Here is a 25,751-nt window from a genome sequence, read left to right as displayed (position 1 = left end):
ACTAGTCTCGAACTCCTGAGCTCAGGCGATTCTCCCGCCTTGGCCTCCCAAAGTGCTGGGGTTACAGGCATGAACCACTGTGCCCGACTTCCAGGAACCCAGCTTTAGTACCCCCAGGGGAAGTTGACAGGCTTTTCTGCCCCGCAGAGCAGCAACACTGTTTTGCTAGGGGGTAGGCAGGGCAAAAAAAAAAAAAAAAAAAAAAGTCTTGCTAGAGCAAGCGCTTATAAAGGGAGTAGCAAAGGGCCAGGACCCTCATGGAAACTCCTAGTTCTGAAGGTGCTTTAAAATACATATTGAGGCCAGGCGCGGTGGCTCACGCCTGTAATCCCAGCACTTTGGGAGGCCAAGGTGGGTGGATCATCTGAGATCAGGAGTTCAAGACCAGCCTGACCAATATGGTGAAAGCCCATCTCTACTAAAAATACAAAAATTAGCTGGGCATGGTGGCGGGCACCTGTAGTCCCAGCTACTCGGGAGGCTAAGACAGGAGAATTGCTTGAACCTGGGAGGTGGAGGTTGCAGTGAGTCGAGATCGTGCCACTGCACTCCAGCACTCCAGGCTGGATGAGACTCCGTCTCAAAATTAGAGTAGATAGATAGATAGATATTATTAAATATATTGACATTATTAAAATTTATCTTAAGTATAGAATATAGTGGTCTTTAGTCACAGAGTTGTGCAACCATCACTACTAATTCTAGAACATTTTTACCGGAGTCCTTTTTCAAGGGTTTGTCATCCGTTCATCTACTCAAAGCAGCAAAGCTTGGCTTTATCAGCCATTAGTTGAAGTTCTCATTGTACCTGAAAGCAAGAACATGGGGTTTGAAGATAGCATTCTTCTTTGAAGCAGTCTCTTCCCCATCTTACCCCTTCAATAGGCCAAATTAGGACAATGTTTATGTCACAATGAGGGTGGGCTGTTTTGTGTTGTTCCACATTCGCTTCATAAACATGGGATCAAATGCCAAACATAGGCTCACCTCTCAGATGCCCAGCATGGGCTCCTAGGTTGATGAGAGACATGGATTGGGTGAAGCTGTAATTTAAGACACTTTGAAAATTCTGAAACTTTGGAGGCATGCCTTTAACAATGACCATGGATTCGGGCATGGGGTGACTTACACTGTGACTCTACTTGCCCTTATGTTTCTGGGACAGATCCCCCACGTTAACCACCAGGGAGAGAGTGTTTCAGTGCCCTCTTTTTCCCCTCTAAGGTCCAAGCCAGGGTCCGTGGCAATGGGCACTCATGGCACTGTGGAAAGAAATCACCTACAGCCCAGAGCCTGAGGGTCCCCTTGCAAAAGGCAGAGGGAGCTAAAATTCTGCAGGTGTTGCCCCTGGAGAATTCACCCCCTTCCCCTCCCTCCATGCCCCACAGTAAATCAACAAGAACCTCCTGCCTAGGCTTCTATGCTGCAGTTAAATAATGCAACCATTCAACTGGCAACAAGGGACTGGGGCCTGGGGAGTGTCTAAAGCTGCCAGCCTTCTGGACTCCCAAGAAATGATGAAGGCAGGCTTTCCCCATCTCACCTTATCTCAGGAAATGCAAGGAATAGAGTTCCAAGCAATTGAACCTTTGCGGAAAGTAACTTCTTTTTAGATTTAGAGCTAGCAGCAATTTGTTGGCTGTACTTATATTTTAGTTAAATTTTCCTAATAGCGTGTGTAGGGTCATCTTGAAACAACAGGAAAGTCATCCACACAGAACTAACAACTAGGACAGGGCTGTGCCACACACAGTAGACGTGCGTAAAGCTTGTTGGATTGAATTCAGTCATCACTGTGGGACCTGTAGGTGGTTCTAGGACAAACCGAATCTTCCTAGGCCCACTGGGAGGACAGAATAAATTCCATTTGTTCAGTGGACCTGGCCTTCTAAAGGATTCTCAGGGGCCTACTCTGTGGGTCACAGCCCTGGTAGCTGGTGCAAGGTTCATAATGGTAAGAAATTATTCAGAATGTGAAAGGCAAAAAGATAACTGTGTACCCTTTCCAAGCCCTGATAGAGCGTTGTCTTCACAAGGCAGCCTCTGGGCCAGCTGGGTCTCGGAAGATGTTAGTTCGAGCGGCTCACCATGTGCTATGGGTTAGGACTCAGCCTCTGGAGTTAGAGGTTATGTCTATTTGTTCCTGTAGGACACTAAAAAACTTTGTCTTTAACTGTGCCATCTTATTCCAGCATTCTTTTTTTCCTACTAAATACACGTGTGTGTGTATATTACGTACATACATGTGTGCATAATAGTCCTCATCTCCACCTTTGACTTGCTTTCTCATCCTGCTCCTTAAAGAGTTCAATACATTTTTTGACACACGCTCGCTGTATATTAAGATCAGAATCATGTTTTTAACCTTTGGGAAGTTATACTTTGACAAGTGAGGGTCCTTATATCCTCAGCAGGATTTGGGAAATCTGCAATAGCTATACTAATGGCTTCAAAGGTTCATATTAAATGCTAGTGGAGTGGATGTCATGATTCGCCACCCAGATGGACTTCCCTTTTAGGACTGAGGTGTTCGTCCTTCCAGGTGTCTCCTTCCAGATGCTGGAGGTACAGCCCCTGAAGCCTGTCAGTGGACCTCCTGTCTGGGAATTGCCCTTGGCTGAAGGAGGTTGCCTCGCCGAGGTTAAACCTCCTCCTAGGGCAGCCTGTATCTGATGACTGGATCAGTTCAGTGTACAAAGCCCCTTGCCTGGAGGTAGGACAACTCTGAGTTAGCCATCCCACTTCAGAGCTCCCTGTGGGGTCACCTGAGGGCTCTGCAGAGACTGCATTGCAGTCTAAGTTCTCCCTCCTGCTTCCTTCACGCCTCCCCACCCCAGCCACTCTGCATACATGCCCCGCATGCCAGTTGGTCTGAGAGTTTCCCAAAGAACCCGTCCTGAGCCAGCTGGGTGTTGTGCTAAGGCTTTTCATGTGCTATCTCTCCTAACCTTCCAGACAACATTCCGAGAGAGGCATGGTTGTTACCATGCTCTTTTCACCATGAGAGACCCGAGACTCAGGCTAAGCCACTGGTCCGAGGTCACATGCAACCAGGAAGTACAGAGCTGGGCTTCCAACCCCAAGGTGTGCTTTGGAGCCTGCACTTGGCCTAGCTCACCACAGCCCAAAGTGCCTGCCCAGACAAATCAGACAGACCCAGCCCCCAGAGGCTCTTGCTAGTCTACACACCTTCTAGCTTTATTTGCAAGTTTCCCAATCAATCTCCTCAACCAGCTTCCCTCACCAGAAATTGTTGCTGACTTTGAAAATCCTTGAGAATCTTCTGCTGAGGGCATTTCATCCATCTTTGTATCGCTCATGCAAGCAGAATATGTGCACCTTCCACCTGGGAGCACAGTTGCTATGAGATTTTTTTTTCCCTCATCCAGAAAGCAACCCATTTCATAACTGCTCATTTATGAAGCAACTACGAATGAATATCTACTCCATTCTAAGCATTTTGCTAGGGATGGGGATGGAGCAGAGAACAAGACTAGAAAGTGTCCCCATCCTCCTGGAGCTTGTAGTCTAGCAGTGAAGAGAGACAGTAGACAATTTTGAAAGTCATTATTTGCAATTGTGATAGGTGTGAAGGTCAAGCCTGCTGTTATACATTTTCTTTTTCTTTTATTTCTTTTTTTTTTTTTTTTTTTTTTTTGAGATAGAGTCTTGCTCTGTTGCCCAGGCTGGAGTGCAGTGGCACAATCTCAGCCCCCGAGGTTCAAGCAATTCTCCAGCCTCAGCCTCCCGAGTAGCTGGGATTACAGGCGTGTGCCACCACATCCAGCTAATTTTTGTATTTTTAGTAGAGACGGGTTTCACCATGTTGGCCAGGCTGGTCTCAAACTCCTGATCTCAGGTGATCCACCTGCCTTGGCCTCCCAAAGTGCTGGGATTACAGGAGTGAGTCACCACGCCCAGCCCACATTTTCATATCATTACAGTTTGTGATGATACATTGATTTGTGAGATTCTTTGATTAAGGTCTATCTCCCTCACTGTAAGTGTCATGACAGCAAAACTGTCATATTCCTATCACCCAACATAGATATTGAGTAAATATTTGTGAGTGAATAAACACAGTTGTTACTGAGAAACTCTATGAATTAAAATTATGGCCTCTGCCAGGCACAGTGGCTCACACCTGTAACCCCAGGACTTTGGGAAGCCAAGGCAGGTGGATCACTTAAGCCCAGGAGTTCAAGACCAGCCTGGGCAGCATAGTGGGACCTTTTCTCTACAAAAATTAAAATAACAGCCAGGCATGATGGTGCATGCCTATAGTCCCAGATACTTGGGAAGCTGAGGTAGGAGGATAGCTTGAGCCCAAGATACTTGGGAGGCTAAGGCAGGAAGTTAGTTGAAGGCTGCAGTGAGCTGTGATGGTGCCAATGTACTCCAGCCTGGGTAACAGAGGCCTTATCTCTAATATATTAACAAAAATATAATATAATAAAATTGTGGCCTTGGATCTGCATGTCTTTCTGCCAGACCCACGGTCTATCACAAGTTAAAGGTCCCAGGGACCCTACTTTTCATATTTGCTATTGAATCCCCAGCACCGAGAACAGCACCTGCCACACAGTGGACACACAATAAATCTTTGTTGAATGAATGATTTCTCTATTGAGAATAAATATACCAGTTTGAATGGTTCCAGTACATATAGCAGAAAGTGGTTTCAATATTAAGGGTATTTATCACACATAATACATAACAAGCTCCAAAGGCAGCTCAATGGCGTCAGGATTCTAAGGCAGCATCTCTTTGAGTGTCTTGGCTCTGAAGAAGGTCGCTGCAGCACCAGCATCCCAACTGCGCACCATCATGGTCAAAGGCAAGAAGTCAGTGGCAGGCTGCTCCTTGTTACTGCTCCTTCGTTTAGCCAGGGAGGAAACCCTCTCCCAGAAGCCCCCAGCAGCAGATTTCTACTTCTCATTGGCCAGTACTAGGTCTTCCACCTACCCCTCAGCTCATCACCTGCCAAAGGGAGTGAGATTATCCCATGTTATTAGTTGAGGTAATGCTTGCTTCTGTAACAACCACAGCACACCCAAAATGCAGAATAGCTCAAATACAAGTTTTTTTCTTCCTTATGTGAAGTCCCAAACAGATGTGCCTGATTATGACGCTCCTCTGAGTCATAAGTCAGAGACCAGGCTCTCTCCATCTTGTGGCCCCCTAATCTTCCAATTGTATCATGTTTTTCTGCATCAAGCTGACAGAACAGGGAAAGAGTATGGAGAAGACACATGACTTCTTAACCACCTGGGCCCCTAAGGGACATGTACTACTTCCTCTCACATTCCGTTAGTACAACTAGTCATGTGGCCCTACTTAGATGCAAGGGATGCTGGGAAGTATATTCCCTGGCTAGTTTTCTTCTTACCAGAGATATTGCTATTCTATGGAGGAGAGAACACACATAATTTGGTGGATAGTTAGTTGTCTCTGCCATGCCATGATTGACTTAGACCAGAGCTGTTCAGTAGGAGTATCATGTGAGTCACTTGTCTCATTTTTCCATTTTCTAGTAAGGGGCCTGGGGAGGGAAGTGTGGTAAATGTTTTGAATATATTATTGTAAAATCTACCACAGAGTCCATTATGTTCTCTTTCCCTACCAGTCCAATGGAGAGTGGGAATTGGAGTGAAAAGTTAAGACGAGACTATGAGGTACCTAATAAATATGGGGTTGAACAAAGTAAATTCGTCAGGCATGAAGTTTTGGAGAGATGAATGACTTTTGAATTGGTTTTGGGGTTGTGTGTGGACACAAAAGAGACCATTTATGGTAGGAAGGGATTTGGGGATACAGTTTCTACAGTGGGAAGGCACTGGACTTTTTCTTTTCTTTTCTTTTCTTTTTTTCTGAGACAGAGCCTCACTCTGTTGCCCAGGCTGGAGTGCAGTGGCATAATCTTGGCTCACTGTAAACCTCACCCTCCCGGGTTCAAGCGATTCTCCTGCTTCAGCCTCCAGAGTAGCTGGGATTACAGACGTGCGCCACCACACTCGGCTAATTTTTGTATTTTTAGTACAGACGGGGTTTCACCATGCTGGCCAGGCTGCTCTTATTTGTTTATTTCTTTGAGACAGGGTCTTGCTCTGTTGCCCAGGCTGGAGTGCAGTGGCGCAATCTCGGATCACTACAAGTTCTGCCTCCCGGGCTCAGGTGATTCTCCCATCTCAGTCTCCCAAGTAGCTGGGACAACAGGTTCCTACCACCATGCCTGGCTAATTCTTTGTGTTTTTTTTGTAGAGACGGTGTTTTGCCATGTTGTGCGGGCTGGTCTCAAACTCCTCCTTTTTGCCTTGCATTAATGTAGGTAGACTATCTCAAAATGTTTTTCAAAATAATTGCTGAGTTGTAAGACACTGTTTTAAAACCATAGATATTATATGTCTTTCAGAACCAGAGCCAAGCCACTACACCTATTACATTACAAAAGAGTTCACCAGAAATAATTTATAGGACCAGAGGACTGACTGGTAGCAACTACCAAATTTTGTTTAGGAATTTGTCCTCCATCTCAGTAGGAAAACAGACATACAGGCAGTGACTAGAATGAGCAAAAAGAAACCTGCAGCGTAAGCCTGTCTAAAAACATTTTCATCCAAACAATATAAATCATTTCTGTCTGCACTCTGCTGTTGACAAAGCCATTTAAAAAGCAAAGGTAAAGAAAGGACAGCGTCCACAAAAAAATGCCTATATCATGGGATGGAAGACAAGGAGGAGGGAACAGGGCCAGCTAAGCATTATACATTAAATTTCATTAATAGCGTTAAGCCACACAACCAAAGTCAGATCGTTAAGGCAAGGGAAAATGCACCCGGTTCTGCCAGTCCTGGGTTCTAAGCGCTAATGGAGATGCTGAAGTCACACCATCACCATACAAACTAGGGTCAATCTGGACAACAGTGTTTTCAAGGGTTGAGAAAGCTATTTGTCCTACTACTTCACAATTTTCTTTTTCTCACATCAGCATTTAAAAAAGAAAGCCACACAGAAGGGTGGCGGGAGAACGTGCCAAGGCAGCTGATAGGTCTCCCCAGAAGCTGATGCTCTCCAAAAAATGACGATGGCAGTATGTACTTTGTCTAAGTCTGCATTGCAGCCTGAATTGCTCCTTTTAAAACTGTTGATATTTTTCTCTGGTTTAAGGATTTTAAAACTACCCTGAATTACAGCAAGCCTCTGTGTCCATGTTCTGGTTTGCAGGGAGTACAAGCGATGCAGCAGTGGTTCTCAAGTTTGAGGGTGCGTCAGAGTCACCTGGAGACTTGCTGAAATGAAGTTTGCTGGGCCCTACTCCTAGAGTTAGTTTCTTTCTCTTTTCTTTCTTTCTTTTTTCTTTCTTTCTTTCTTTCTTTCTTTCTTTCTTTCTTTCTTTCTTTCTTTTTCCTTCCTTCCTTCCTTCCTTCCTTCTTCCTTCCTTCCTTCCTTCCTTCTTCCTTCCTTCCTTCCTTCCTTCCTTCTCTCTCTCTTTCTTTCCTTCCTTCCTTCCTTTCTTTCTTTCTTTCTTTCGGAGTCTTGCTGTCACACAGGCTGGAGTGCAGTGGTGCAATCTCGGCTCACTGCAACCTCTGCCCCCCAGGTTCAAGTAATTCTCCTGCCTCAGCCTCCCGAGTAGCTGGGATTACATGTGCGAACCACCACACCTGGCTAATTTTTGTGTTTTTAGTAGAGACAGGGTTTCCCCATGTTGACCAGGCTGGTCTTGAACTCCTGACCTCGGAAGAGCCACCCACCTCAGCCTCCCAAAGTGCTTGGAATACAGTGAGCCACCACGCCCGGCCCTAGAGTTTCTGATTTGGTGGCTTGAAGCAGGAGCTTCACTATGTAGTGTATGGTCCCACCCTTGCTTGTTTTCTTCTGATATGACAGTGGTAAGCTCTCCGGCAGTGTCTATTCATTCAGTCTGGATCCCAGACAGAAGAGTCAAAGTTGCCCCACGATGGATGTGAAATGTAAGTGAGAAATAAACATTTGCTGTTCTAAGCCACTGAGGTTTGGGGATTGTTATTGTAGCATAGCTTATTCTTACCAATACAGACTCCTTGTTTGAAGCAGAGTTGGCATTCTGCAGCAGATTTGGCTTCACATGAAACCCAAAGGAAAGGAAAGGAAAGGCAAGGGAGATGATAATCCGTTTCTCTTAGGCTTGCTCTGCGTACATGTGCATGTATGCTATTCATATAGACACCAAGGACTATGTGCAAACTGTTTAACCTCTCTTTCCACACAAGTAGACAGCAAATAGGGCCAAGGACCATCTACTTGTGCTGTCTGTTGACAATTGTGAGTCTGGAAAAAGACCACCTTGTTCAAAGAGGAGTCAAAAGAAATATAAATACATATATATAATATATATATATACACACACGCATATATATACACATACACAAATATATATACACACATACATATATATCTGTGTGCATATATGTATATGTATGTATATATGTGTGTATATATTTTTTATTTATAAATATGTGTGTATATAAATTTATATTTCTGTGTATATATATTTATATTTATATATAATGAAGACACAGAAACCATGGGAATGGAAGAGAAAAAAGAGCACATTTCTTTTTTTTTTTTTTGAGACAGAGCATCGCTCTGTCACCCAGGCTGGAGTGCAGTGGCGCAATCTTGGCTGACTGCAACCTCCACCTCCTGGGTTCAAGCGATTCTCCCGCCTCAGCCTCCTGAGTAGCTGGGACTACAGACGTGCGCCACCAAGCCCAGCTAATTTTTGTACTTTTAGTAGAGATGAGGGTTTCCCCATGTTGGCCAGGCTGGTCTCGAACTCCTGACTTCAAGTGATCCACCCTCCTTGACCTCCCAAAGTGCTGGGATTACAGGCGTGAGCCACTGCACCTGTCCCAAAGGAGCATACTTCTGAAAAGAATTATCTGCAGAATCTGAAAGAAAAATTTCACAACCAGTTTAGCATCCTTTTGGAAGATGATAGGCTTTCTATAAAGTCAGAACAGAAATTTGTAAGGAAATGAAAGGGTGAGATGGAGATTACTAGAGTAACAAGAGAGAACCGGGCAGGGGAGAATACAAAGAAACAAAAATCTCAGTAATAAAGTTTGAGTCAAAATAGAGACAGAAATAATGCTTTAGAAAGCCATATCAGTATCAATAAAGCTAACTTGAGGTCTACTGGAAATGCTGGAAATGGATGAAAGATGAAAATGATAAAACAGGCCGGTGTGGTGGCTCATGCCTGTAACCCCAACACTTTGGGAGGCCGAGGCGGGTAGATCACTTGAGGTCACAAGTTCGAGACCAGCCTGGCCAACATGGTGAAACCCCGTCTTCACTAAGAATACAAAAAGTAGCCGGGCATGGTGGCGGGTGCCTGTAATCCCAGCTACTCAGGTGGCTGAGGCAGAAGAATTGCTTGAACCTGGGAGGCGGAGGTTGCAGTGAGCCAAGATTGCACCATTGCACTCCAGCCTGGGTGACAAGAGAGAGACTCCGTCTCAAAAAAATAAATAAATAAAAATAAAATAAAAAAACAGAGAACTAATACAGCTAATTGCTCTTCCTAAAAGAGAGATTAGAGCTAATGGAGCAGAAACAATTCTTGAAGATAGAATGGAAGAAAATGTTTCTGAATTGAAGCCATATATATGCAGGTAAAAAAAAGGACTCACACCTCTGAACCAGAAAGAAAAAGCATTATTTATTCTTACATTACAAAAACTTTAGTATGACCAGAGCATTGTGTACAAGGGGAAGAGAAGCTAGAGAATAGATAATGAAAAGGTTTGTAATGCTATTCGAAAGAATGTTCTCTGCCAAACAGGAAGCAAAGTCATATATGAAGAAAGGAAAATGATCATTGACATAAGGCTTAAAAAGAGTGGTAAAAGGGTTTGTAACAGCAGTTATTGGAAAAAAGATCACATAAAAGGGTCACATAAAATGATTACTAAGAGGTACCAGGCTCTCCACTGTGGTGGGCATCCATACATTTGTAGTGACATCCTTCTTTGATAGTTGTGTGGCTTTCTCCCCGCCCAAGCAGTGTTTGGAAATGCAGACGTAGGAATGGAAACTGTAGACTGGAGTTTTAAGTGGTAGTTTAATGTTAGGACAAGTCAAAGGGCAAAGCAGGGGGCTCTGCTTACAGGAGTGGTTGAAGGCTGGGCACAGTGGCTCCTGCCTGTAATCCCAACACTTAGGGAGGCCGAGGCAGCAGGATCACTTGAGCCTAGAAGTTCCAGAATAGCCTGGGCAACATAGCGAAACCCTGTCTCTACAAAAAAAATTTTTTTTTAATTAGCTGGGCATGGTGGTGCATGTCTGTTGCAACAGCTACTGTGGAGGCTGAGGCAGGAGTATCACTTGAGCCCAGGAGTTTGAGGTTACAGTGAGCTATGATTATGCCACTGCACTCCAGCCAGGACCACGACCAAATGAGACCCCTGACTCTTAAAAAAAAAAAAAAAAAAAAAAAAAAGGCCAGGCGCGGTGGCTCATGCCTGTCATCCCAGCACTTTGAGAGGGTGAGACAGGCGGATCACTTGAGGTCAGGAGTTTGAGACCAGCCTGGCCAACATGGCGAAACCCCATCTCTACTAAAAATACAAAAATTAGCCGGGCATGGTGGCGCACATCTGTAATCCCAGCTACTCAGGAGGCTGAGGCAGGGAGGAAGAGGTTGCAGTGAGCCGAGATCGCACCACTGCACTCCAGCCTGGGTGACAAGAGCCAGACTCCATCTCTAAATAAATAAATAGGCCGTGCGTGGTGGCTCACACCTGTAATCTCAGCAGTCTGGGAGGCTGAGGCAGGAGGATCACCTGAGGTCAGGAGTTCGAGACCAGCCTGGCCGACATGGGGAAACCCTGTCTCTACTAAAAAAAAAAAAAAAAAAAAAAAAAAAAAAAAATTAGCCGGGCATGGTGGCGCAGCCTGTAATCCCAGCTACTCAGGAGGCTGAGGCAGGAGAATCACTTGAACCCGGGAGGCAGAGGTTGCAGTGAGCCGAGATCACGCCACTGCACTCCAGCATGGGTGACAGAGATTCTGTCTCAAAATAAATAAATAAGTAAAAATAAAAAAGTGGTTGTAGTCAAAGGCCATGGGTTTAAGTTGGGTAGTGGGATTTCAACATTTAAGGTTTTAGAGATGGAGCAGTATCAAGTGATGAATATCTAGATTTTCTAGACTATGGGTGAACAAAGTAGAAGTAAAGGTCATTCGGGTTGAGGAACTGAAGGAAACCAGGTTGGGTTGTGGATGTTGGATTCATTGGGAGGATGGCAGTAAATCAGATGGAGAGGAAAACTAATGCCAGGCAGTCAGTAGGTGACAGTGACAAGGGAGGGCAAAAGGTGTTACTACCAGATGGCATAGAGCCTGAAAGAGCTATTTCACAAGGGGAAGAAAGAATACCAGTGTCAAGCGGAAAGCTTCAAGAGTGAAGAAGACACACTACCTTTGAGGCTGGTGCATGGAGTGCGGGAGGGGAGAAACAAAGCGAGTAGACAGAGATGAGGCAATCTTTTGAATTGGATGACGGATAGATGTCGGTACCATCCGACCATTTGGGAAGTCCAGAGGGGAGGCTTTGTTTTCCGGGAATATGCTTAATTTGAGGAGTGGGAAATGGATAGAGGGTAGGTGAATGGTTAGAGATCTGCACAAAGCTGGAAGGCCCACGGGATCAAGTTTTGCCCGTGACTGAGGGGTGACCTCCAATCCCTGGGCCTTAACCCCCAGGATCCCTGGACCTGGAACGCCCATTAGGTCCCCTCCTTTCCGGCGAGAGGGCGGCAGAGGGCGCAGGCGCTCTAGCCCGACCCGGCGGGCGGGTGGCAGAGGGCGCAGGCGCCCTGGACAGAGCGGCCGCGGTGGGAACGGCCGGCAGGGGGCGCAGCGCTCTGGCCCGAGAAGCCCGGGCGGGGCACCCTCGCCGGGAGAGTAGAGGATAGGGGTCGGCTGGAGAACGGGCCCAGCTCGAGGCCGCGAGCAGTGGGCGGGGCCAGGGCGGGGGCGGGGCGAGGCGGTTCCGGAAGGAAGTGGTTCCGGGTCCCACGGCCCGGCAGAGGCGGCTGGGGTGCCGCTGCTGTGGGAGGCGGCGGTAGAGTGAGGGGCGAGGCCCGAGGGGCCGGCGGCGGCGGCGGCGGCGGCGGCGGCGGTGGTGGCGGCGGGGACTTCCCGGCCGGGTGAGCGGCTCGGGGGGAGGCGGGGCGAGGAGGCCTGGGCCCGCAGGGAGGGCGTGTCCGCCACCCAGGAGGGGCGGTTCTCGGGGTGGCGGATGGGGCAGCGGGGAGGATGCGGCGGTCCGACTCGGGTTCTGTTGGGACAGCTCCTCTGCGCCCCGTAGGTCCCTCGGTCAGCGCCTTCCCTCGGGCGCGGCGACCCGGCGTGGGTTTCCAGGGGACAGCTGCCCGGCGCCCCTGAGGTCCCTCGACAGGCACGGCGACTCGGGCACCTGCTGCCGCGACCCTGATCCTCCGCCGTCGTCGGGCAGGTTGCGGTCCCCGCGGTTCCCTGCATCTGTCAAGAGGGCGGGGGCCGGGAAGGCGGTGTCCAGGGACGGTGCCCTTGTTCTCGAGGCGGCCCTGGACGCGTCGCCTGCGGGGCCTGAACCGGGGACCCCCCCGCACCCCGCTTTGTCCTGGTGAGGCGCTCCTGCCGCGCAGCGGCATCGTCCTCTGTTAACGTCGAGAATGAGTAGTGAAGGCTGCTCATTATCCTGCATTGTAAAGTAAAACTTGTCTTTTTAGAAGCGTCTACTGAAAATTGGCGCATCTCCTGTGCTTCTCTGGGTTGTATTGGGAAACTGGGCCAGTCGCTGTTAGGACTGTCCTGTTGGTAGGTCTCGAGGGAAAGAAATGGGAGAGAAACCTACCCCGTAAATATTTCCCTATTCAGGTGCTTTTCGAACTACCTATTAGGTGATTGCCTTTTTTTTTTTTTTTTTTTTTTTCTGGAACAAATTACAAACTGCAGGTAGAAATCAGGAAGGCCTCTTTAGGCTCCTGGCCAGGCAGCCTTTTTAGCATTTTTCTGAATGTGAACAGGTCCGAACGACAGACCAGAATTTGAAAAGAAAGGTTTTGCTGCAGATTCATAACGAGGGCTTTGTTTTTCATTGGTATTTTAATGGTAATGGTATAGCAATGTTTTATTTTTAATGTTTTTTTAAATGGCTACTAAAATTTTATTTTGAAATCACAGCTGTTTCACCCCCAAGAAACCTTTAAAACGTCTTATTAGAAACATTTTTATATATAGGAACATTTAGCCATTTATACACATTTCTAAGATAGAAATCACAATGAAGATACATTGTTTCACTATTTCAAATTCCAAGTAACCAAGGTGAATATGGTTTCACCATTCCAAGTAACTATTGTGAATGTGGTTATACACCTCCAGTCTTTTTCTGTGCAGAGCTTAATACATGAGTTTTTCTAAAGTGAATTTTCTTTTGTAATTATCTTTTTCTGACTAGATAGCATGCCATTATATGGCTGTAATATTATAATTTATTTCATTGGTCATTCTCAGTTCTTCCCTATTAAAATACATTGTTGGGTAAATGTAAAAGTCTGCATATCTATGATTACTTTCGAATCTCACTCTGTCGCCCAGGCTGGAGTGCAGTGGCACCATCTCGGCTCACTGCAACCTCCACCTCCTGGGTTCAAGTGATTCCCCTGTCTCAGCCTCCCGAGTAGCTGGGACTACAGGCGTGTGCCACCGTGCCCGGCTAATTTTTGTATTTTTAGTAGAGATGGGGTTTCACCGTATTTGCCAGGCTGGTCTCAAACTCCTGACCTCCGGCGATCTGCCCGCCTCGGCCTCACAAAGTGCTGGGATTACAGGTGTGAGCCACCGTGCCCGGCCCATGATTGCCCGGCCCATGATTACTTTTTAAGTGTACATTCCTAGATGATAGAATTGTTGGGCAGAGTATGCACATAAGGGTTTTTTTTTTTTTTAATGTGAATTGCTCAATTTCCCTCTGGAAAGGATATGCTGTTTTGCACTCCTACCAACAATCTGTGAGTGTCCTTACCCACACCCTAGCAAAAGGCAACATTTAAAGGGATTTCTGTAGGAATACTTTTGAGCCATACTTGTACTCTCCAACCAAGTACAACTACCCCTCTCTAGTCATCACTTTTTTCTTATTTGTTGATAGCACTTCAGCTTCTCATCTTTTATTGCACCTTTACTATTTTGGTAAAGAAAGCTTATCTAGGTGAGGCAAAGGCATAATAGAACAAACAAGAGATTTAAAGTTAGGATCCCCTTGAAATCCAGTATATCTGATTATCTTGAACAAGTCAGTTAACTTTTCTAAGGTACTCTTTCCTCAGTGATGCATTAGGGGTTATAATACAGTTGCCTTACCTTTCTTAAGGATAATTTTAAGGGTCAATTGAAACATTCCTGGAAAGTACATTTAGTACACACTTTGTCTTGTTGGTATCTTTAAAAATTATTTTTAATTTATTATTTTTAAATAGAGACAGTGTCTCACTATGTTGCCTAGGCTGGTCTCAAACTCCTGAGCTCAAGCGATTCTCCTGCCTTGGCCTTGCAAAGTGCTGGGATTACAGGCATGAGCCACTGCACCCGGCCATGTTATTACCATCTGGTAAAAATTTCAGAGCACAGAAGCACCTTGAGGTTCATACATTTTTTAAAGTAAATACCTTAATTCAGAAGGCTATTCTCTGATACCCTTTGCCCCCATACTCTTTCACTCCTTAAATTTGAAGTTTTTTGTTTTACTGCTGCCCTAGATTATATTCAAAACTTTATCAGGGTTATGAAATTAGGTGAGTGAATGAATCTGCACAAATGTTGAAGGAGCAAATATTTAAAAGCGCTGTATAAAGCTAAGAGGGACAGGTATAACGCTAAATAAAACACAGTACTTGGGCTCATGATAAATAAAACATGGTCTTTGTGCCCTGCAGGCTACATTATCCAGGCAGCAGAGGGCATAAAAGCTGCTTTCCAAATTTAGATGGCAATTTTAGATGTGATGCCTGATGTCAACTATTCTCAAGTATGCTAAAGCCCAATTCTGCTGACCAAGCACCTGAGCAAGTGACCGGGCAGTCTCCACGGGGTCATCTTTCTGAAGGGAGGATTGGCAAGGTGAGGAAGTGGTAGTATTATAGTCCAAGAACCTGGGTTCTGCTTTCAGGTCCTCCACCTGGGGCAGATCAGTTAACTTTTTTGAGGCTGGCTGGCTTCACTCGTGAAATGGAGATAATTCCAGCTTCCTCATGTGTTTGTTGTGAGGATTACATGACATAGTACGTGTACAACACTTAGTAAACCAGGAACTGCTGGTACTCATGTCATCATTCTTACCCACTAGAGACTTAGCTTCCCCAGGAAAGAAACTAGGTCTCTTCTAACTTTGTATTCCTACCCCTAGCAGTCACTGGTACTTAGTCATGTTTGATAAATTAACATAGAATGTGACTACTGGTAAAAATTCAGTTTGGGCGGGGGCCGAGCACAGTGGCTCACGCCTGTAATCCCAGCACTTTGGGAGGCCAAGGTGGACGGATCACCTGAGGTCAGGAGTTAGAGATCAGCCTGGCCAACATGGTGAAACCCCATCTCTGCTAAAAATACAAAAAGTAGCCGGGTGTGGTGGTGCATGCCTGTAATCCCAGCTACTTGGGAGGTTGAGGCATGAGAATTGCTTGAACCCAGGAGGCGGAGGTTGCAGTGAGTCAAGATCGTGCCACTACACTCCAGCCTGGGTGACAGAGCAAGACTCTGTCTCTAAAATAAATAAATAAATAAATAAATAAATTCGGTTTGGACCAATGAAGAAGGTAATATGTAAATATGGAATATTGGGAAAAATTGACCACGTTATTTGGAGTTAATATTAAGGAATCAAAGGAAACATTGAACTAATTGGACTTAGACTCATCTCTGTTATGACTGTCATTCTACTTCAGATCCCTAATGCCAGGCAAATAGTCCCTCCTTATTAAGAATAAATGTACTGGCTGGGCATGGTGGTTCGTACTTATAATCCCAGCACTTTGGGAGGCTGAACTGGGAGGATCACCTGAGGCCAGGAGTTTGAGACTAGCCCTGGCAACACAGCAAGACCCTGTCTCTACAAAAAAATTTTAAAAAAATTTGCTGGGTATGGGATATGCACCTGTAGTCCCAGCTACTCAAAGACTGAAGCGAGAGGATCACTTGAGCCCAGGAGTTCAAGGCTGCGGTGAGCTATGATTGCACTACCGCACACCAGCCTGGGTGACGGAGTGAGACCTGGACTCAAGGGAAAAAAAAAAAAAAAAAAAGAAACTGACTCAAGTTTCTCCCATTTTAAAACCTCATTCCTAGACCTCTAATCACCCTGCCACTACCTAGTTTCTCTCCTCCCCTTCCCTTCCTAGCTGGACTGTTTGAAAGAGTTGTTAATAATTGGCTTTCTCAGTTTAGCCCTCAAGACATGTGTTAACACTTTTCATTCCTTTTATTTGATCTCTCTGCAGTATTTACCATGAAAGTCTCCCTTTTTGAAACATCCTTCTTTTGTTTCTGAGATTCTGTGTTCCAAGGTTCCCTTCTTCCTCCCGGGAAGTTCCTTCTCAGTTTCTCCTTTGCTGGTTTACCTTCCTCCAAAGGTTGATTTTCCTGCAGCCTTGATCCTTCTTGTGCCGTACTGTCTCTGGAATAATTTATAGAGCATTGAGGCTATCTCGTGTTTGAAGATTTGGTAGAATTCCCTGTGAAACCATCTGGGCCTGACGCTTTTTCATGTGATATTTCCTTTATAACTTTCTCAATTTTTTTTCTGTGGAAATTGGTCTATTTAAGCTTTCCAACTCTAATGGAGAAAATTTTAGTGATCTGTACTTTTCTAGCAAATTATCCCTTTCATCTGGGTTTTCAAATTTATTTGATAGAGGTCTACAAAGACATCCTTTATTATTTTTAAATTTTTTCATCTTATTTCCTCCATGCCCTCGTTTTGTGTTTCTGTGCTTTTTCCCTTTTTTCCTTATCTAATGGTTTATCTATTTTATTTTGTTATTTTTTTTCAAAAACTACAGAATTTTGAATTATTAATTAGATCTGTTTTTCTGTTTTTTCCCTCATTCTTTTCTTCTACTTTCATCTTTTTTGCTTGTTTTTTCCTGAGACAAGGTCTCTCTCTGTCACTCAGACTGACGTGCAGTCAGTGGCGTTGTCTCTGCTCACTGTAGCCTCTACCTCCTGGGCTCAAGCAGTCCTCCCACCTCAGCCTCCCAAGTAGCTGGGACTACAGTGGTGCACCACCACACTTGGTTAATTTTGATTATTTTTTTTTGTAGAGACAAGGTCTCCCTATGTCGCCCAGGCTGGCCTTGAACTCCTGGCCTCAAATAATCGTCCTGCCTCGGTCTCCCAAAGTGCTGGAATTACAGGCATGAGCCACTGTGCCTGGCCTACTTTGATCTTTATTATTTACTTCCATGTCCTTTCTTTTGGTTTATTTTGTTATTTTTTAAGTTTCTTTTTTTTTTCTGAGGCAGGGTCTCACTCTGTCACCCAGGCTGGGATGCAGTGGTCTGTCATAGCTCACTGTAGCCTTGAATTCCTGAGCTTTAGCAATCCCCCTGCCTCAACCTCCCGAGAGGTTTGCCACCACGCCTAGCTAATTTTTTTTTAATTATTTTTTTGTGGAGACAGGGTCTTATTATGTTTCCCAGGCTATTCTCAAACTCCTGGCATCAAGTGGTACTCCTACCTTAGCCTCCCAAAGCAGTGGGATTACAGGTGTGAGCCCACAGTCCCCAGCCTATTTTTAAGTGTTTTTTGACCTTGGAATAAAATTTACTTATTTTTATTCTTTCATTTTTACTAATTGTTTAGTGCAATGAATTTTCCTCTGATTACTGCTTTAAATGCATGCTATAAAATTGGATTTGTAGGCTGGTTCGAGTGCAGTGGTATTTACAACTAATCGATGACAACCAGTTACAGATTTCTTTGTTCCTTCTTCACTCCCGCTACTTCACTTGACTAGCCTTAAAAACATAAAAAAGTAAATAAAAAAGAATCTGATATGTAGTGTTTTCAGTGTCATTATTTCTTTAAAAATGTATAATTTTGGCCGGGCTCACGCCTGTAATCTCAGCGCTTTGGGAGGCCGATGCGGGCAGATCACCTGAGGTCGGGAGTTCAAGACCAGCCTGACCAACATGGAGAAACCCCGTCTCTACTAAAAAAAATACAAAATTAGCTGGGCGTGGTGGCACATGCCTATAATCCCAGCTACTCGGGAGGCTGAGGCAGGAGAATCACTTGAACCTGGGAGGCGGAGGTTGCAGTGACCCGAGATTGTGCCATTGCACTCCAGCCTGGGCAACAAGAGCGAAACTCCGTCTCAGACAAAAAAAAAGTATAATTTTAGTTCTAGAATACCCAGGAGTTGCTTAATAGTAGGCTGTTAAATTTCTAGATGGAAAAGCCTGTTTTTTAAATTTTTGTTAATAAATTCTAGTTTCATTACATTATAATCAGACATATTGTTTGTAATATTTCCACTTTATTAAAGTGGAAATATTTTTTCTTTGTGACCTAATATATGATTATTTTGATGAATGTGGTGTGAGCAGTTGAGAAGAAACTGTATTCATTAGTTTCAGAGTGTAGAGTTTGATAAACATTAGTAAGAGTTACTCTATTGAGTATGTTGTTTAGATTTTAGGTCTCCTTATTTTTGGTTCACCTAATATGTCTTGTACAAAGAATGATGTATTAAAGTCTCCTATTATTAGTGTGTTTCCAGTGTCTCCTCGCATCTCTTGTAGTTTTTGTCTCATGAAGGTGATTGCCGTGTTATGTTTATATAAATACATATATTTATATGTTATATCTTCATTGTGGGGTGTGGCTTTTAGGATTAAAAAGTGTCTTTTTGTGTCACAGTTAATGCTTTAGGACATGGATTCTGCTTTCTTTGCCTGAGACCAGGATTGCCATCCCTAGTCTTTTTTTTTTTTTTTTTTTTTTTTTTTTTTTTGAGATGGAGTCTTGCTCTGTTTCCCAGGCTAGAGTGCAGTGGCGTGATCTCGGCTCACTGCAACTTCTGCCTCCCAGATTCAAGCGATTCTCCTGCCTCAGCCTCTAGAGTGGCTGGGACTACAGGCGTCTGCCACCATGCTCGGGTAATTTTTTTTTTTTTTGTATTTTTAGTAGAGACTGGGTCTCACTGTGCTAGCCAGGATGGTCTCGATCTCTTGACTCCGCTACATGCCTGCCTTGGCCTCCCAAAGTGCTGGGACTACAGGCATGAGCCACCGTGCCTGGCCTTTTTTTTTTTTTTTCTTTTTTTTTTGATGGAATCTTGCTTTGTTGCCCAGGCTGGAGTGCAGTGGTGCGATCTCAGCTCGCTGTAAGCTCTGCCTCCTGGGTTCAAGCGATTCTCCTGCCTCAGCCTCCTGAGTAGCTGGAACTATAGGCATGCGCCACCACACCCGGCTACATTTTTTTATGTTTTTAGCAGAGACGGGGTTTCACCGTGTTTGCCAGGCTGGTCTCGAACTCCTGACCTCAGGTGATCCACCTACCTTAGCCTCCCAAAGTGCTGGGATTACAAGCATGAGCCACCTTGCCCAGCCGCCTACTCTCTTTTTGTTTCCATTTGCCTCGTATACCTTTTCCAGCTATTTATTTATTTACTTATTTATTTATAGACTGTGTCTCACCCTGTTGCCCAGGCTGGAGTGCAGTGGTGTGATCTTGGCTTACTGTAAGCTCCGCCTCCTGGGTTCAAGTGATTCTCCTGCCTCAGCCTCCTGAGTAGCTGGGACCGTAGGCGCATGCCACCATGCCTAGCTACATTTTTAAAAATATTTTTAGTGGAGACAGGGTTTTGCCATGTTTGCCAGGCTTGTCTTCTGACCTCAGGTGATCTACCCGCCTTGGCCTCCCAAAGTGCTGGGATTACAGGCATGAGCCACCATGCCCAGCTAATTTTTTTGTATTTTTAGTAGAGACAGGGTTTCGCCATGCTGGCCAAGCTGGTCTCAAACTCCTGACTTCCGGTGATCCACCCGCCTGCCTCGGCCTCCCACAGTGCTGGGGTTAGGGGTGTGAGCCACTATGCCCAGCCTAACCTTTTATTTTTAACCATTCAGAATCACTTTGGGGCTGGGTGTTGTGGCTCACGTCTGTAATCCCAGCACTTTGGGAGGCCAAGGCAGGTGGATCACCTGAGGTCAGGAGTTCGAGACCAGCTTGGCCAACATGGCGAAACCCCATCTCCACTAAAAATACAAAAAAATTTAGCTGGGTATGGTGGTGCACACCTATAGTACTAGCTACTCAGGAGGCTGAAGCACGGGAATCGCTTGAACTTGGGAGGTGGAGGTTGCAGTGAGTGGAGATGGTGCCGCTGCAGTCCAGCCTGGGCAACAGAGCCTCCGTCTCAAAAAAAAAAAAAAAAAAAAAAAAAAAAGAAAAAAAGAAAAAAGGAATCACTTTGGAATCACTTTGGTTTAGATATGTCTTTTGTATTGTAAAAGTTGTTGAGGTTTCTTTTGTTAGTCAAATTGAAAATTTTTTATTGTAATAGGTGGATTAAGCCCACCCACATTTATTGTTAGGACTGAAAAATTTGACCTCAAATCCATCATAATATTTTATAATTATGTGTATTTGTTATCTTTGCCATTTCTCTATGCGAGGTAGATATTTTGCTCTTTTATTACAAAAATTAGGGTGTGTGCGGGGGGTATTTAGGAAGGTTTGCATTTTTGTTCTGATCATTTACCTTTGTACTTACACCTTTTAAAATGCCCTCACTCCTTTGTTTGCTTATCTGTGCGTGTGTGTGTGTGTGTGTGTGTGTGTGTGTGAAATTGCATCTATGTAATCAAAGTAGGATAATGATAGACAACTGTGGAATTGTGTATCTACTTTGTGCTCCTTCTTACTGAAGAACTGGCAATAACAGATAACAGCTACCCACCGTGGCCAAGATAATAATCCATGATGGTCTCTTCAGGTCTACCTTCCCCTTCTCACTATTCTACCGATTGTGCTCTTTTTCTGTGGGCTCTGACTTGGTGCGTTTCTGTGATGGGAGTGTGGCTTTTTTGTTTGTTTGTTTGTTTGTTTGTTGTTGTTGTTGTTGGAGAGAGGGGGTTTCGCTATGTTGCCCAGGCTGGTCTCTAACTTCTGGGCTCAAAGGATCTGCCTGCCTCTGCCTTCCAAAGTGTTGGGATTACAGGCATGAGCCACCACGCCCAGCCTGAGGCTTCTTTGTTGCAAAGGCTTTCCTGGGGAATTTTTATTCTTTGCATTTGTAGATGCTGAATTCACATTTAGTGTGGAATCTCTGTCAGTTGATTTTTTTTCTGTAACAGCTTTGTTGAGATAGAATTAACATAACACAATTTACCCATTTAAAGTGTACAATTCAGTGTTTTTTAGTATATTCATAGAGTTGTGCAACCATCACCACAGTCTAATTTTAGAACATTTTCTTCACCCCAAAAAGAAACTCTGTGCCCATTAGCCATCATTTCTCATCCCCCCCACCCCTTCTCCCACCCAAGCAACCACCAGTCTACTTTTTATTTCTATGGATTTGCTTATTCTGGACATTTCACATAAAGGGAATCATGTAATAGTGGTCTTTTGTGACTGGCTTCTTTTGCTTAGCATAATGTTTTCCAGGTTTGTCTGTTGTAGCATGTATTGGTACTTCATTCCCTTTTATGGTCAGATGATACATATTCCATTGTATAGTGTAGTATTAATATGCTCCTATGGATATTTGTATACAAGTTTTGTGTAGACATATGTTTTCATTTCTCCTGGGTATCTATCTAGGAGTGGAATAGTTGGGTCATATAGTAACTCTATGTTTAACTTGTGGGGGAACTGCCAAAATTTTCCAAGTGGCTACTCTGTTTTACATTTCTACTAGGAATGTGTGAGGGTTCCAATATTTCTACATCCCTGAAATGCTTGTTATTTTGATGATGCCCAGTTTATCTATTTTTTCTTTTGTTGCTTTGTTTTTTGTTTTGTTTTGATTTTTTTGTAGCAGCAATTGGAAATAATGTTGCTTTGTTTTTGATATCCTAACTTAAAAATCATTTCCTGATCTAAGATCACACAGATTATTTTTATGTTTTCTTCTAAGTTTTATAGATTTAGCTCTTATGTTTAGGTCCTTAATCCATTTTGAGTTAATTTTTGTATATGGTGTGAGGTAGGGTCAAACTTTAACCTTTTGCTTTGGATATCCAGTTGTCTCAGCACCCTGTGTTGATTTGTTTAACCTCTTAATATCTGGTGTACCTGTTTTTTCCTGCCAGTATCTCTTAAACCCACCTATTGTGTACATAGCAGTGGAACTGCTTCTACTGTTCTCTCTTGCTTTCTCTTCTTCTCCTGTTTTCTAGTTGTACTTTCTTTTTTTAACTCTATCACAATGTGTAGCAATTTTTTTTTTTTTTTTTTTGAGACAGAGTCTTACTCTGTCTCCCAGGCTGGAGTGCAGTGGTGTAATCTTGGCTCACTGCAACCTCTGCCTCCCAGGTTCAAGCGATTCTCGTGCCTCAGCCTCCCGAGTAGCTGGGACTACAGGTGTGCAACACCACGCCTGTCTGATTTTTTGTATTTTTGGTAGAGACGGGGTTTCACCATGTTGGCCAGGCTGGTCTCCAACTCCTGATCTCAGGTGATCTGCCCACCTCAGCCTCCCAAAGTGCTGGGATTACAAGTGTGAGCCACCACGCCCAGCCAATGTGTAGCAATTTTACACTAATCTTCCACCTTCATCCTTATCTTTCTTTTAGTGTCTTATATATACATTTACATATTTTTAAATGCTCATGATCAGTCCTTTTGCTGACATTTCCCCCATTTAGTTGAATAAAGCTCATCCTCCAGTATATTCCTCAGAAAGGGTTAGTGAGTGCAGAATTCCCTATACCCTTGTAAGTTGAAAACTGTTTTTCTTGTTGCCTTGATGTTTAAGCAACATCATGACTGATGTAAAATCCTCGGCTCACATTACTTTCATTGAGTTTTATTTTTTAGTGCTGCTCTGTTTCTCACCTTGCTTTGTATTTTGTTTTTGAAAAATCTCATAATTTGATACTGACCCAATTCTTTTGGACTTGTAAGTTATTTATTCTTTTTGCCTGGAAGCCTTGAGAATTTTATCTTTATGTTTGAAATCACATAGTTTTTACTAGGCTATATTTCAGACTTACTTGTTCTAGATTAATTTTCCTAGGTACCTGGCGAGCCCTTAAATGTGTAGATTCAGGTATTTTAGGTAATTTAAAATTTCTGGAATGTTTTCTTGCATTCTGAGCAAATTATAGTTTTAAATATTAGTTCAGTTCTATTGTTTGTTTTTCTTCTTCAGGGACTGCAATTGTATGAATATTAGTTTTTTTCTCTACCTATTTGCTATTTCCACTACTTTTTCTCTGAACCTTTCTTTCCCTCTCCCCACTACTCTTTCTCTCTCTCTCTCTCCCTCTCCCTCAATGTCATTTTTATTTTCTCGGTTGTTTTCATGCCTGCCTTCACTGTTCCTTATTAAATTTTAATTTGAGTTTATTCTCCCTTGGACACGTTGTAATTTATTCCTCACTTTTGAGATAGTTGAGTCTTTTTCTCCCATTTTTTTTTCTTGAGTTCAGTTAACTTTTATTCTTTCATTTTTCCATTTTTTATTTGTTTTTCATCTATTTCTGTTCTTAGTTTGTGAATTTCTTATTCAAGGTAGGTTTTTTAATATCCTCAAATGCTTTTGAATATATTTAATTCTATTTGTAATACAGGCATACCTCAGAGATATTGCAGGTTTGGTTCCAGACCACCACAATAAAGCGAATATTGTAGTAAAGTGAGTCACACAATTTTTTGTTTCCTGATGCACATAAAAGTTATGTTTATGCTATACTGTAGTTTGTTAGGTGTGCAAAACCATTATGTCTAAAACAATACATACCTTAATTTAAAAATATATTATTGCTAAAAAAAAAATGCTGATGGTCCTCTAAGCCTTCAGTGACGCATCATCTTTCTGCTGATGAAGGGTCTTGCCTTAGTGTTATGGGCTGGTGACTGATCGGGGTTGGTTGTTGAAGGTTGGGGTAGCTAAGGCAATTTTTTTTGGGAGGGGGTGAAGTCTTGCTCTGTCACCCAGGCTGGAGTGCAGTGGCACGATCGTGGCTCACTGGAACCTCCACCTCCCGGGGGTTCAAGTGATTCTCCTGCCTCAGCCTTCCAAGTAGCTGGGATTATAGGTGTATGCCACCACACCTGGCTAATTTTTGTATTTTTAGTAGAGATGGGGTTTCACCATGTTGGCCAGGCTGGTCTCGAACTCCTGGCCTCAACTGATTCACCTGCGTTGGCCTCCCAAAGGGCTGGGATTACAGGCATGAGCTACCACGCCCAGCCTAGGGCAATTTCTTAAAATAAGACAACAATAAGATTTGTTGCATCGATCAGCTCTTCCTTTTACAAAAGATTTCTCTGGCTGCATGCTGTGGCTCACCCCTGTAATCCCAGCACTTTGGGAGGCTAAGGCAGGAGTATCTCTTGAGGATAGGAGATCAAGACCAGCCTGGGCAACAAAGTGAAACCCCATCTCTGAAAAAATATAAGACAAAAAAAAAAAAAAAGAGATTTCTCTGTAGCGTAGATGCTGTTTGATAGCATTTTACTCACAGTAGCACTTCTATCAAAATTAAAGTAAACCTGTTAAACCCTGCTACTGCTTTATCAACTAAACATATGTAATGTTCTAAATCCTTTTTTGTAATTTCAACAATGTTCATAGCATCTTCACCAGGAGGAGATCCCAATCAAGAAACCACTTTCTTTGCTCATCTGTAAGAAGCAACTCTGCATACATCCGAGTTTGATCATGAGATTGCAGCAATTTAGTCACATCTTCAGGCTTTACTTCCTATTCTAGCTCTCTTGGTGTTTCTACCACATCTGCATTGACTTCCTCCACTGAAGTCTTGAACCCCTCAAAATCATCCATGAGAGTTGGAATCAACTTCTTCCAAACCCCTGTTAATATTGATATTTTGACCTCCTCCCATGAGTCATGAATGTTCTTAATGGCATCTAGAATGGTGAATCCTTTCCAGAAGGTTTTCAATTGACTTTCCCCAGATCCATCAGAGGAATCACTATCGATGGCAGCTATAGTCTTACAAAACGTATTTCTTAAATAACAAGACTTGAAAGTCAAAATTACTCCTTGATCTATGGGCTACAGAATGAATGCTGTGTTAGCAGGCACAAAAACAGCATTAATCTCTTTGTGTATCTCCATCAGAGCTCTTGGGTGACCAGGTGCATTGTCAATGAGTATTAATATTTTGAAAGGAATCTTTTTTTTTTTTTCTGAGCAGTAGGTCTCAACAGTGGGCTTAAAATATTCAGTAAACCATGCTGTAAACAGATGTGCTGTCACTCAGGCTTTGTTGTCCCATTTATGGAGCACAGGCAGAGTAGATTTAGCGTAATTCTTAAGGGCCCCGGGATTTTTAGAATGGTCAGTGAACATTGGCTTCAACTGAAAGTCATAGTTGCATTAGCCCCTAACAAGAGAGTCAGGCTGTCCTTTAAAGCTTTGAGGCCAGGCATTTACCTCTCTAATTGTGAAAGTCCGATCTTCTTCCAAAAGAAGGCTGTTTCATCTACACTGAAAACGTGTTGTTTAACGTAACCACCTT

At 43.8% G+C, this 25,751-nt stretch overlaps 1 protein-coding gene across 21 annotated transcripts in view; it reads left to right on the top strand.

Moving 5' to 3' along the window:
• Positions 1-12,052: 12,052 nt before the first annotated feature.
• Positions 12,053-25,751, top strand: part of BCLAF3 (BCLAF1 and THRAP3 family member 3) — a 73,878-nt gene continuing 60,179 nt past the window's right edge. For 7 of the 21 annotated variants that reach the window (XR_010125553.1, XR_010125554.1, XR_008497155.2 and 4 more), the window contains exon 1: positions 12,079-12,197. The gene's annotated coding sequence lies outside the window, so the exon portion shown is untranslated. Of the gene's footprint in view, positions 12,198-12,267; positions 12,850-14,969; positions 15,154-25,751 lie in introns of those variants that run through there. The other 14 variants (XM_063660892.1, XM_063660883.1, XM_063660887.1 and 11 more) reach the window with 8 other exon arrangements.

Source organism: Pongo pygmaeus, chromosome X, assembly GCF_028885625.2.
Source record: "Pongo pygmaeus isolate AG05252 chromosome X, NHGRI_mPonPyg2-v2.0_pri, whole genome shotgun sequence".
Taxonomy (NCBI): Eukaryota; Metazoa; Chordata; class Mammalia; order Primates; family Hominidae; genus Pongo; species Pongo pygmaeus.
Note: the sequence above shows the minus strand (reverse complement) of the source record. Positions and strands in the feature narration are given on the sequence as shown.